This window comes from Nomascus leucogenys, chromosome 7b (genome assembly GCF_006542625.1).
Source record: "Nomascus leucogenys isolate Asia chromosome 7b, Asia_NLE_v1, whole genome shotgun sequence".
NCBI lineage: Eukaryota > Metazoa > Chordata > Mammalia > Primates > Hylobatidae > Nomascus > Nomascus leucogenys.
The window spans coordinates 40,473,691-40,486,228 of NC_044387.1; positions in this window are offsets into that span (position 1 = coordinate 40,473,691).

Genomic DNA, 12,538 nt, shown 5'->3' on the forward strand with positions numbered 1-12,538 from the left:
CTCTGCCTCTGGGTTTAAGTGATTCTCCTGCCTCAGCCTCTTGAGTAGCTGGGATTACAGGCATGAGCCACCACACCCAGCTAATTTTCATATTTTTTTAATAGAGATGTGGTTTTACCATCTTGGCCAGGCTAGTATCGAACTCCTGACCTCACGTGATCTGCCCGCCTTGGCCTCCCAAAGTGCTGGGATTACAGGCATGAACCACTGCGCCCAGCCTCCTGCCAACCCTTGAATGTAGGACTTCTGATCTTCAGAACTGTATGATAATAAACTTGTGTTTATATTAGCCTCTAAACTTGTGATAATTTGTTACCACAAACATAAAAAACTAACACTTATTGTTTTCCTCTGATTTAGCAGATCCACTTCCATCCTCCTCTGACTTGGTCTGTGCCACAGGAGGCTGACCTCTGGCTTCTAGCTGAGATCAATGAATAGAAGGACTGGCAGGCAATGGGAAGGCCAGAAGAAAGAGTCCACAGTATTTATCCTTTTGTGACCTTTAGATCACTGCAGTTTTGGTAGTGATATTGTTTCCCCACAGCCACCACTCATAACAGCATCCTCTCTTCCCCAGCTTCAGGATCCTAGGCCAGGACTCAGAACTCCCCACTGTTGCTAGTCTCATGTGCTTCCCTAGCCCTGCTGGATCCCTTAACCTTGCCCACATTTCCATACATAATCCCTTCATTAATAGCCCTCTAATTAAACCTTTGGAGTGTGTTGTGTCTTTGATGCCAGTCCACTGATTCAACATAAAACATATTTTTCATAATTATTCATTTAAAACTCAATGAGTTGAGTCTTAAAATTCCCCTAAGCTACTCTGAAAGAATACCAAGCTTAAGGAAGTTTAAGACAGCACAATGGTTCATCAGTAATTCAATTTTTAATTTTTTCATCTTTTAAACTGAGTTATAACATAGCTGCCCTTTGGCTGGGTGAGGTGTCTCACGCCTGTAATCTCAGCACTTTGGGAGGCCGAGGTGGGCGGATCCCTTGAGTCCAGGAGTTTGAGACCAGCCTGGGGAACATGGAGAAACTCTGTCTCTACAAAAAATACAAAAATTAGCCTGGTATGGTGGCACATGCCTATAGTCCCAGCTGCTTGGGAGGCTGAGGCAGGAGGATCATTTGAGCCCAGGATGTGGAGGTTGCAGTGAGCCAAGATTGTGCCATTGCACTCCAGCCTGGGTGACAGAACAAGACCCTGTCTCAAAAAATAAAAATAAAATGAAATAAAATAAAATAAACCATAGCTGCCCCCACTTCAGAAAAATTGAATCTTACCATTTAAAAAAATTATGATTGTTCATATTTACATATAAAAGTAACATTTATAAAAGAGTTACAAAAATGCTTTCAAAGAACAAAAAAAATGTGTTTTAGGTACTTTTTTATTAATTAGCAAAGGTATAAAGAAGAATAGAGACACTTAAGAAGTTATACAATTTACTGCAACATGAAGGTCAGATAAATGGATCATTACAGGAAAGTAAATAGAATATGATTTTTTAAATGTATGTGCCTATCAGTTGCACATTTATTTTGTGTGCAGTCTATCAAAACTATTACTATAGTTAGTTTTAAAAACTATATCAATTCAATGCCAACTATCTGGATTGATCAAAAATATTTAGTCAGCCAGGTAAATAATATAATTTGTAAAATATATGTGCCCATCAGTTGCACATTTATTTTGTGTGCAGTCTATCAAAACTTTACTATAGTTGCTTTTAAAAGCTATATCAATGCAATGCAATTATCTGGATTGATCAAAAATATTTAGTCAGCTGGGCATGGTTACTCATTCCTATAATCCCATTACTTTGGGAGGCCAAGGTGAGAGGATTGCTTGAGGCTAGGAATGTTAGAGACCAGCCTGAGCAACATAGTGAGACCCTGTCTCTACAAAAAAAGTTTTTTAAAATTAGCTAGGCATGGTGGTGTGCACCTGTAATCCTAGCTACTCAGGAGGCTGAGATGGGAGGATTGCTCAAGCTCAGGAGTTCAAAGCTGAAGTGAGTTATGATTGCACCACTGCACTCCAGCCTGGATGACAGAATGAGACCTTGTCTCTTAAAATGAAATGTCTATTTTCTAGAGATTTTTCTCTCGTATGAAAATAAATACTGAAAATGACTGTCACTTTACATCCAGCTCTTTTGAAATTGGTTGGTCTGTCTATATACAGACCAACCAAATTATGCCCTGTAAGAACTTGGTCAAAGTTGCCAATAGAAGGAAATATATTTCATTATGTATTTAAATGACAAACATTTACACTTCGTTCAATTAGGTAAGTTAGGTAAAGTAATAATAAATCGTAATTCTTAAAACTCTTCACCAGTCCCTCAAATTGGTTGAATAACAGTATTTCATACAAATCATGGAGTTATTGCTCCATCTCCCCAATACCAAACCCTAGAGGTTAACTTCTGCTCTAAGGCATATGGTGAAAGATTCTGGAAAATACAGCCAAAGTGGGCTTGAGATTTTTCACATGAATTAAAATTGTCTTAGGTTACCATTTTGCTATAGCTTCTACCTCAACTCGGAACTCCACTAGCCTCTTCCTACCTTATTCATGAATGAATATCACAAAAGATAACAGGATTTGCCAGTGACTCAATACACATTATTGCTCCTGGAAATGCTACAAAGAGTCTTACATATAGAGACACAATAGAGTCATTCTACATTCTCACTGAAATGAAGGTAAAAGAACAGGCTTTACTCTCTAGATAAGGCATATTTTTAAACTGCCGCGAGTCAAAGTATTGTGACATATAAAGCCAATTAAATATGCACATTAAGATGATAATTTTAGCACTTGCATTTACACATGAAATAGGTTCCTATCTCTACAGGCATATGAAGAGCAGAAAAGATTTATGCCCATATTGTCTACACCAATCATTTGTTTAAACTACCCTGAGCTGCTTTCCTTAGATGTACTGGTGGTACTCATTAGTAAAATATTATATAACGTGCTTGAAGTGTACAAGTAAGCACGAGTGCTTGCCTTTCTAAGGTCAATTTAACATTTTTACACAATATTATAGTAAATAATTTGTGCTTAGCAAAGAAACTAAAGATAGGTTTCTAATTAAAATATATGATAATTGATGTATTTGATATGAGGTTTAACTCTATTTTAACTTGATGTGTATTTTATTATAATGTGTGTGGAGTCTACATTATAATTTTGTAATATAATATTATGCATTACAACATGGCTGATACTTATATACGTACAACATTAGTGAATATGTGCTCACATTAGTATTTATTTGCATATTATATAATATGATATATTATTTTCCTAGGATCACTGAGAAAATAATAAATCTATATATTTCTATGGAGCTAGAATAAATCATCAGCAAGTCATTAACGATTAAACCCCTAGTGTATTTCCCAGTCTTAAGTCTTCTGCCATTTGAATAGGAATTGACTATCACTACCACCAGTAATAGTAACAAGAGTAAAATAATAGTAATAATGTTATCACTACTGTTGTAACTATACTGCTTATAGAACTAATCTGCTTTGTACCAACAAATTATTTTCACATCAATTATCTTATTTTTTCAGATCAACCATGTATATTAAAATGTAATATTTAATGGTAGAGGAACTTATTGCAGTAGTAGAAAAAGAAAATTTGTCTTGTTTATGTCTCATCTGTATTGCAACTAAGACTTACACTTTAACCTTCTTTAGGAGTAGACTTTCCATTTCTGCCTTTATGAAATCTGCTTCTTTATCGCTTCTTTATGAAGCAATTACCTGAAAAATTCTTTTTCTGGTTTGGTGCTGGAAAACTAACCAAACTTTAAATGATATGGGGCTGCCTCAAGCCACCAGAGACATTACCTGAGAGTAATAAATGCACTTCAACAGCCTGATAGGTGTTGGGAACAAGCCTTAAATAGACAAATCAGGGCTGGGAGAACTTGTCCACCCCCCCACCCACCCACTTTTCGGGCCCTTGAGCTCTGTTGCAACCAGCATGGGCATCCAAATTCTCCTCACAGAGTTTAGAGACTGTTAAGATGCCTCAGCAGGGTCCTCAGGCATCCTGGCCACGGTACCTGACTGAGCAATAGAGGACAGGTTACGAAGTGGAGGATGCTAAAAATCAACTTGCTTCATCACTCCGCCTTCTCAAGAGTCATTCTTTTCCTTTCAATTTGCCATGTGAACTGGACATGAAGCAGTATTCCAGTTTACAGACTGTGGAAGGCAAGTGGATAGAACACCTGTCAAGAACAAAGACCAGAAGACGGAACGGTGAATTTGGTCCCCTGTTGTCTGCTAAGCTGATCAACAGTAATTTCTTACTAACGTCAAGCAAGGACTAGATGTAAACTGCGTGTTCTGTGGCGTCTTTCCAGGAGTTACAGAGGGGAAAGAAGGTGCAGTAGCGTGCTTATATTACACCTTTTTGAACCATATTACATGGAAAATTTTGTGAGAGATTTCATCATTTGAATACTGGAATTCCATACAGAGATAACTTTCATTTTCTGAATTTTCTTCCCAAGAAATTACAAGTTATCTTAACTAATGTAGACAAGCAGCCCATATTCCCTTTCAGATAACTCCAATTACTTTGTAGACAAGATTTATAACACTTGCTTGAAAGACTAGAAATGTGAGATACATACATTTTCCAGTGGGAACTTCAGAATAAGTTTGGAAGGGGCCTCTTTCTCCAACAGATGAGAAAAAAGGCTAGCTGCTGGAGTGGAATGTCTCTTGCTCCAGCTTTAGAGAGAAAATCATTATAGACAATGTATTTTGGACCAAGAACGTTTAGAATACTAGATAAGAAGAGAATCTCTCTGTAAATGCTAGAGGAGAGCAGAACTGTTTTTCATTTTGTTTCTGTTGGAAGTATTTATTTGCCCACCCAAAAAGATTCCCGAAGTATAGCTTATTGAGATTATTTTTAAAAGATAAATATTTAGAAGAACACAACATACTCAACATATTTTTAGAAAATGTTGATATTAGCAGCAGCAGCTAGTTGTTTATTTTATACAATTTTGAAACAAAGACTAATCAAGATAAATCCTACAAACTAACTTGATACTGATTCAGAATGTGAGAGTTGATGCTTTCTCTTTAAAAAGTATATATATTATGTATGTTATATGCATTTTCTAGACATAGAGTTATGCTTTCTCTTTAAAAGTATAGTTATATAAAATACATAGAAAACATGTATTTCATATAGGTATATGTGTGTACATTTTTGCATATATGAAACACATGTCCTATGTTGATAGGAGAATATACATAGCTCCCACCAACAAAGGACATTTTTTGCACAACACTGAAATGTACCTAATAAAGTCTGGAATTATCAACCACAGTATGACCCTACATAATATGAATTCTATGTGTAATGGACAATTTATAATTCTTCTATCACCAATGCAATACAATAGATCATCTAATTTGTATCTTTTTTTTTCTCATCAGAGATGTTCTTTGGGATGAAAATAAAAGCAGCCCCTGACATATGGGAACTGGTCTGACACTTACAGCTGGGCCTCAGCATTGTCAGGAGTTGGCCTGGCTCTCATAGCCAGGGCTCGATGTTCTCCTCTTGGACCAAAACATTCTCAGGGAATATCAGCATAAGACGAGGCAACTCTGTGACTGTGAAGAAGTGATACAAAAAATGAGACCATTCATAATTTTGTCTAAGCAAAAGACAAAAACAAGATCACTGTAGAAACCACAGAAATACCAAACATCTCACTCTCCTGGCTAATTTAAGTGATTGCTTCTGCTTTACCAGTTACATTTTTATTTTCCTTCTAGTCTTTCCTCCTTCTAGAAAAGATGTATTAAGGTGTTCAGTCATAGAATTATCTCCATTTCCTGATAGCATCCAATCCAAAGTGAGCAAACACCCATTTCCTTGAGCTCTCCCCAGATCACCCAACAAAGTGCAAATTCTCTAAATCCTAATACCCTCTTACTAAGACACTCCACAATACCCCATGATGTGTAGTCTCCCTTGTGGCAATGAACAAGGAACCCAGCTTGTTCAAGTGCAGGTGAATTCCTGGTGGTATTTGGCTGGGAGTCATTAACAAAACTTTTCCAGAATATTATGTATTGTATGATTTGATTTATAGTATATAGAGATGTGTAGAGGTTTATGAATATACAATTTTGTATGCTATTATATATAATGCATACCTATTTGTATTGTAAATCCACACTTTTTGTCCTTTTGGGGCGAGGATAATCAAAAAGTGGCTAACAGTGCCTACCCTTAGGGAGTAAAGACATATTGCTATATTTGAAAGAGAGCCTCCACTTTTCACTCTACTTTCTGAAATTTTATTTTTTGAGACAGGGTCTCACTCTGTTACCCAGGCTGAAGTGCAGTGACGCAACCATAGCTCACTGCAGACTCAACTTCCCAGTCTCAAGTGATCCTCCCACTTCAGCCTCTCGAGTAGCTGGGACTACAGGAATGTGCCACTATGCCCTGCTAAGTTTTTTAAATTATTATTTTTTTAGATACAGGGGGTCTCACTATGCTGCCCTGGTTGGTCTCAAATTCCTAGGCTCAAGCAATCCTCCCACCTCATCCTCCCAAAGTGCTGGGATTACAGGTGTGAGCCACTACACCTGGCCTCAACTTCTTTTTTTTTTTTTAGACAGAGTCTCACTATGTTACCCAGGCTGGAGTGCAGTGGCGAGATCTCCGCTCACTGTAGCCTCCCCCGTTGAAGTGATTCTCCTGCCTCAGCTTCTCAAGTAGCTGGGACCACAGGCGCCCACCACCATGCCCCGGCTAATTTTTTATTTTTAGTACAGATGGGGTTTCACTATGTTGGCCAGGCTGGTCTCAAACTCCTGACCTCAAATGATCCGCCCGCCTCAGCCTCCCAAAGTGCTGGGATTACAGGCATGAGCCACTGCACCCAGCCTGAAATCAATTTCTTTTTACTCAATTATTCCTTTGCATTCCCAGAATAAAAGAAATAATTTGTACAATTAAGGGAAATAATTGAGTATACTTTACTCTATTATTTTCCTTACATTTCCAGAGCTTGTAACAGGAATTGTTTGGCTGCAAGTATTAGAGATGTGCCTGTCTACTTTGGTGAAAGAAATGAAGGGCTTATCATCTTAATCTGCAGGAAGCCCACAGGTAAAGTTGTGATAGGCAGAATTCTAAGATGGCCTCCAGCAGTCTCACTTCCTGTTGTACATATGTCATTTGAGTGTGGACAGGACCTGTGAATATGATAGGATGTCACTCTCATGATTAGGTTACATTATATGGCAAAAGTGAAAGGACTTTGCAGATGTAATTAAGGTCCCAAATCAGTTGATTTGTAGTAAATAAAAAGGAAGATTATCCTGGGTTAACCGACTTCATCAGGTGAAATCCCTTAAAAGAGGAGAGAAATTCCTGAAGAGAGAAATATTCTACTGTTGGCCCTAAAGATGCTAACAGCCATGATACGAGCTAGGGAGATCAAGGTCCTAAACTAGTTGCTGACAAGTACTCTCTGACCAACAGCCAACAAGAAAACAAAATGGAGACCTCAGTCACACAACTGCAAAAAAAAAAATGAATTCTTCCAACAATCTGAGTGATTTCAGAAGCGGATTCTTTGCCTAGTCAAGCCTCCAGATGAGAATGCTGCCTGGTTAACACCTTGATGATAGCCTTGTTAGACCTTGGGCAAAGGCACTGGTCAAGCCATGCTCAGACTTCTGACCCAAAGAAATTGAGATAATAAATAGATGTCGTTTTAAGCTGCTAAAGTTGAGGTAACTTGTTATATACAGCAATATATAACTACACAGTCCAAAGGCAATATGATGGTTCTTGAAAACAATCAGTGATCCAGGCAACACCCATTGCATCTGACTTCCATCCTCGGTGTCACCCCAAAGTGAAAAGAGGGTGATGGAATTCCAGCCACAATACCCAGGTTCTAGTCAAGAAGAAGGGAAAGAAAAAAATGTCAGAGAAGTTTGTGCCAGTTGTCTGTCCCCCTTGTAAGTAGTTTTCTCCGAAGACTCACATTGCAACCTCTGCTTATCAGCCACGCCTAGCTATAAGAGAGGCTAGAAAACAGAGTATTTTAGCTGGGAATATAGCCAATAGGTAAACAAACGCAAATATCAGGATTACATTAGAAAGGAAGAATGAAGTCAAGGGAACAAGGACTTTTTTTAAACAAATAGTAATCTCTTCCTCAGAGAGGAAAAAAATAGGAAAAATTTTCCTCACATCAATCTTTTAATGTGATTTTTTGTTTTAAAAGTTTCTGATAAGAGAAAATTTTCAAAGCAGAATGCTTCTAGCAAACACAGAAATATATTACAAGACATGTCAGCTGTGTGCCTCTGATCAGAGTATAAAGGAAGGATTCTAGTCAATACTAATGCTCTTAATCTAGCTCCATCTCTTCTGCCCCTAAATGCTTCATACCCATCCCTGTCCTTAATGAAGCTATTTGCTCCCTCACTGGGTACATGTTCTGCCCTGTGGAAAGACTCACAAATATGATCCACAAAGAAACTGACCGATCTTTTCCCTGATCAGTGATGTTTAAACCCCAAATCCAAAACATGAAAAGAAATAAATCTTGTATTTAAACACATCACAGTTAAATCATTTCCCTTCTTCATTCCCTCTGCCTCACAGAAAAGTCTGTCTGTGGCTGATTGATTTACCATAGAGCCAATATGACTACTTGAAAACCAGATATTGAAGTCAGCTCATAGCAAATTAAGTTTATGAGGAAAAAGGAGTGGGATATGGACATGCTGGAGCCTCATTCACAAGGGTCAGAAAGAGAAGGTGGCGAACCTGTCTGGAAAGCCTTGGGGTGCAGCCAAGTCTCAGAGGGAGTGCCCAACGGGTATGAAGAACTCAGATATGGATCAGGCTGACTCCAGGGTCCCGTGGGCCAAGAGAACAGGGTACCCAGGAAATGGTATGTTTGTTCAGGCGAGCATTTGGGTGAACCAGCAGTTGATGTCTGAAGAAGATCAGCCAAAGGCATCAGGAGCCCAACTATCCAGCTGGGGGACCATTTGATAATTCACCGAAAATTTGTAGAGACAATAGTTTACAGTAATGGTCCAGATACGGACTGTCTCCTCAAAAACTTTTTTTTTTTTTTTAGTTTTGGAAGATGGTGGTAAACCCTATATGTAAACACATTATAAAGTGATGTGCTGAAAAAAATAACCCAGAGTGCTAGGAATTACAGAATTAAGTTGACTTTGGGGAAAGCAAAATATAGAGATGTTTTCTGGGAAGCCTATCTTGGGATCCTGAAGAGTAGTATTACAAGATGGGAAAGTGCTTAAAATTGTAGTATTAGGCAATAGAAAATTCAGATTGGTGTTCCCGAGTACCCACTGACCAAACACCAATTAGGCTGAGCTAAACTCCTTTTTTTCTCCCTTCAAGTACCTTATTTCATAAATACAGTGCTGCGTATTTGCCCTTTTCCCTTTATTGTAAAAATTACATAATAATAATACTAATAACAATAACAAAGAACAGGACAACACATTGCAGTTTCTTTTCTATTTTTAATAGCTTTATTGAGGTATAAATGATACACAATGAACTGCCCATATTTAAAATATATAATTTGGTAAGCTTTGCCATAGCATACCCCCATTAAACTATCACCACAATCAAAATAAGGAATATAAAATAAGGAATATGTCTATCACTTCCAAAAATTTCCTCCAGTCCCTTTTTAATCTCTGCCTTTTACATCTACCCTTCACCTACTCCATCCCACAGCCACTACTCATCTGATTTCTTTCACTATCAGTTTGTCAAACACTAGTTTGTATATCCTAGAGTTTTATGTAAGTAGAATTATAGAGTGTCCATTTTTGTTCTGGCTTTTTTTACTCAGCATATTGAGACTCACCCATGTTAAAGTATGTATCAGTTGTTCTTCCCTTTTAATTGCTGAATAGTATTCCATTGTGTATCACTTATTTTTAGGTTTATCATCTTTGTTTCAACTCCTTTCCTTTTTTCTTATTATTGGCATGCTTATTATAGAAATCTTCATAATGGTACAAATGGGTAAAGAAGCAGGAAAAATCAATTACAGAAAGCTTTGGCATTAAACAACCAACCAACAAAACTAAACAAAATCTCCTGAAAACTAAAGAGTCTTTATGATTGTCAAAGTAGTAAATCTTTCTTAGAGTTATTTGAGATGCTTTGACAGATATAGAGGGGCTACTATTTCAGTCTGGGTGGCCTCGCCTAGAGCCCTCTAAACTGCACAATTTAGTGGCGCCTATTCAGTCTTCCAAAGACTGTCATGTAACATGTTTTGCTTATACAAATGATCTCAATGAGGGGAGATTATGAAATGAGGCAATATGTTAAATCTAGAAAGACAAGGGAAATACATTAAAAGTAAGGTCCTGGAAAGCCACAGGCTACCAGCTACCAATAATATTTTTTAAGTGTTATCACCCCAAAGTGGATGTCATGAGAACTGAAGGGGAATGCAGTTTTGATCACGTGTGTTATCAGGAGTATTTCTACTGTTGAAACACAAATTATTATTTTTTTTTAACAGTAAAAAATCCTTAGGTGTTCTCCATTTGCCGTGGGAAACACTCAGCAGCCGCTTCTTTAGCCTAGCAAAGATCAACCTGACCTTGGCCAACCAGCTTGTACTTTGAAGAGTGTATTTTGTGAAACCTGTGAGTAGAGAAGGATTCATGCTTGGCAGAATTTGTCTCTTTTGCTCAGTATCTTATCATGATTAATCCCCAATCCATCTTTCTCTGCTGCTGCTGTTGCTGCTGTCAAAGTCATATTTCTTCTCCATAACAGACGCTGTTCCAAAGTTGCTGGATTCTGGCTGGGTGTGACCTTTTATGGGGCACTGCTGCCTCCTATCAGGCTTTTATGGGCATGTTGGTTTATGCACATGTGCAGGCATTCTGACCTTGTGACCTCCAGAATAGATTCTAAGAGAACAACTGTATCTGATTTTTCTGACATTTTGGGCACCCAAACTCTTCCCAAGTGCATAGGTGCAATGAATACTCCCTTGTGGTTTGGGTTTACATTCTTCTCACATCAGAAGAACTCCTCTAGGAGAATGTGAAGCCAGATCAGAACTGCTAACATAACAACAGTATTGCTGGCAGCCTTTCAAGTTGTTTTGCATAAATTTGAGCATGAGGCAGTGTTTTCACAACATCTTTCCCTTTTTATTGTGGTTTAAGTAAGCAGCGCAAATATTTGAATTACACTTTCTGATATAACCACATCTGCAGAAAGGGCAAAGGCTAACAAAACTCTAGAAAACTTTGAAACCATTTTTTAAAATTCCTTCTCAGATCTGGTCTTTTTTCTTTTCTGAATCCTGAATCTTATTGTTAGATAAACCTAGTTACATTAAAAAGAGAAATCCGTATTATGATATTTCTAGTACTTGTAGTTTGTATTTTCTGTACTGACAGTTTACTGATAGTGAGTAATTTACAAAGGTGAACAGTCTAGTATGACTAAAGATGTGACAAAAGTTTTTAAAATTATTGCCAAATAAGCTGCTTTTCTACCATTAAAAAAAACCCCTCAACTCAGATTTTAAAGTTTTAAATGCCAAGTTAAAATAATTATGAATCTACTGTTCCCTAGTTCCATCCACTACCTATTTTGGATCTGGGTTTTGCCCTTAAACACCTATTCTATCAGAATGAACTAGGTCACCACGCCCCATTTCTTTATGTTCCTCTTGACATTTACTCCATGTTTTCTTTTTCTAAATAAGCTTTCTCTTTCTGTTTTCAAAATTGAATACTTTTCTCATCTTAGCCAAGCACCTATTTTCACTCTTTCTTCTGCTAGCTAATAAAGTCACCCACACTCAATTCTTTCTCCAATACTATATTCAAAAGTGTGATTTTTTCCATCCACTTACATTTTCCTCTGCTTTGAGAGCTCTACTCATGTTTCTTCCTCATTGACGGCCTAACCCAAAAGAAAATACTTGCCCTCACATGGTATATCCAAAGTCACATCAGATCTGCTATGGCTCGGGTATAGGACAACGAAGAGACGTACCACGTGACATTAGGGACAACTATACTAACACTTCAGAATTGGAAGAAACACACCGTCAAGACCTAAAAGATATGACTTACACTTGTTCATACATTATATGAGAATCCAAAGTCAGTGAAACTATATAGAGTGGTTCTCATTGTCACCAATAGTTTGTGCAGCTTGTAACACGGAGAGTACAGAATAAATCCAAAGACTGGGCCAAGATGATAAAATAGCACATTGTGCTACGTTCTGAAGTGAGACATAAAATAATTTGGGTCCTGATATTTAAGTGAAAGTCAGGAGGATTCTATTTATGGGTAACGACACAGTTTCTGATTTAGCATTACTGTTCAAAATGCAGGGATCTTCCTGGGCTAGTACATGTATCTGGAAAGAGGAGGGAGATTCTTAAAATATAGCATAGCATCAATT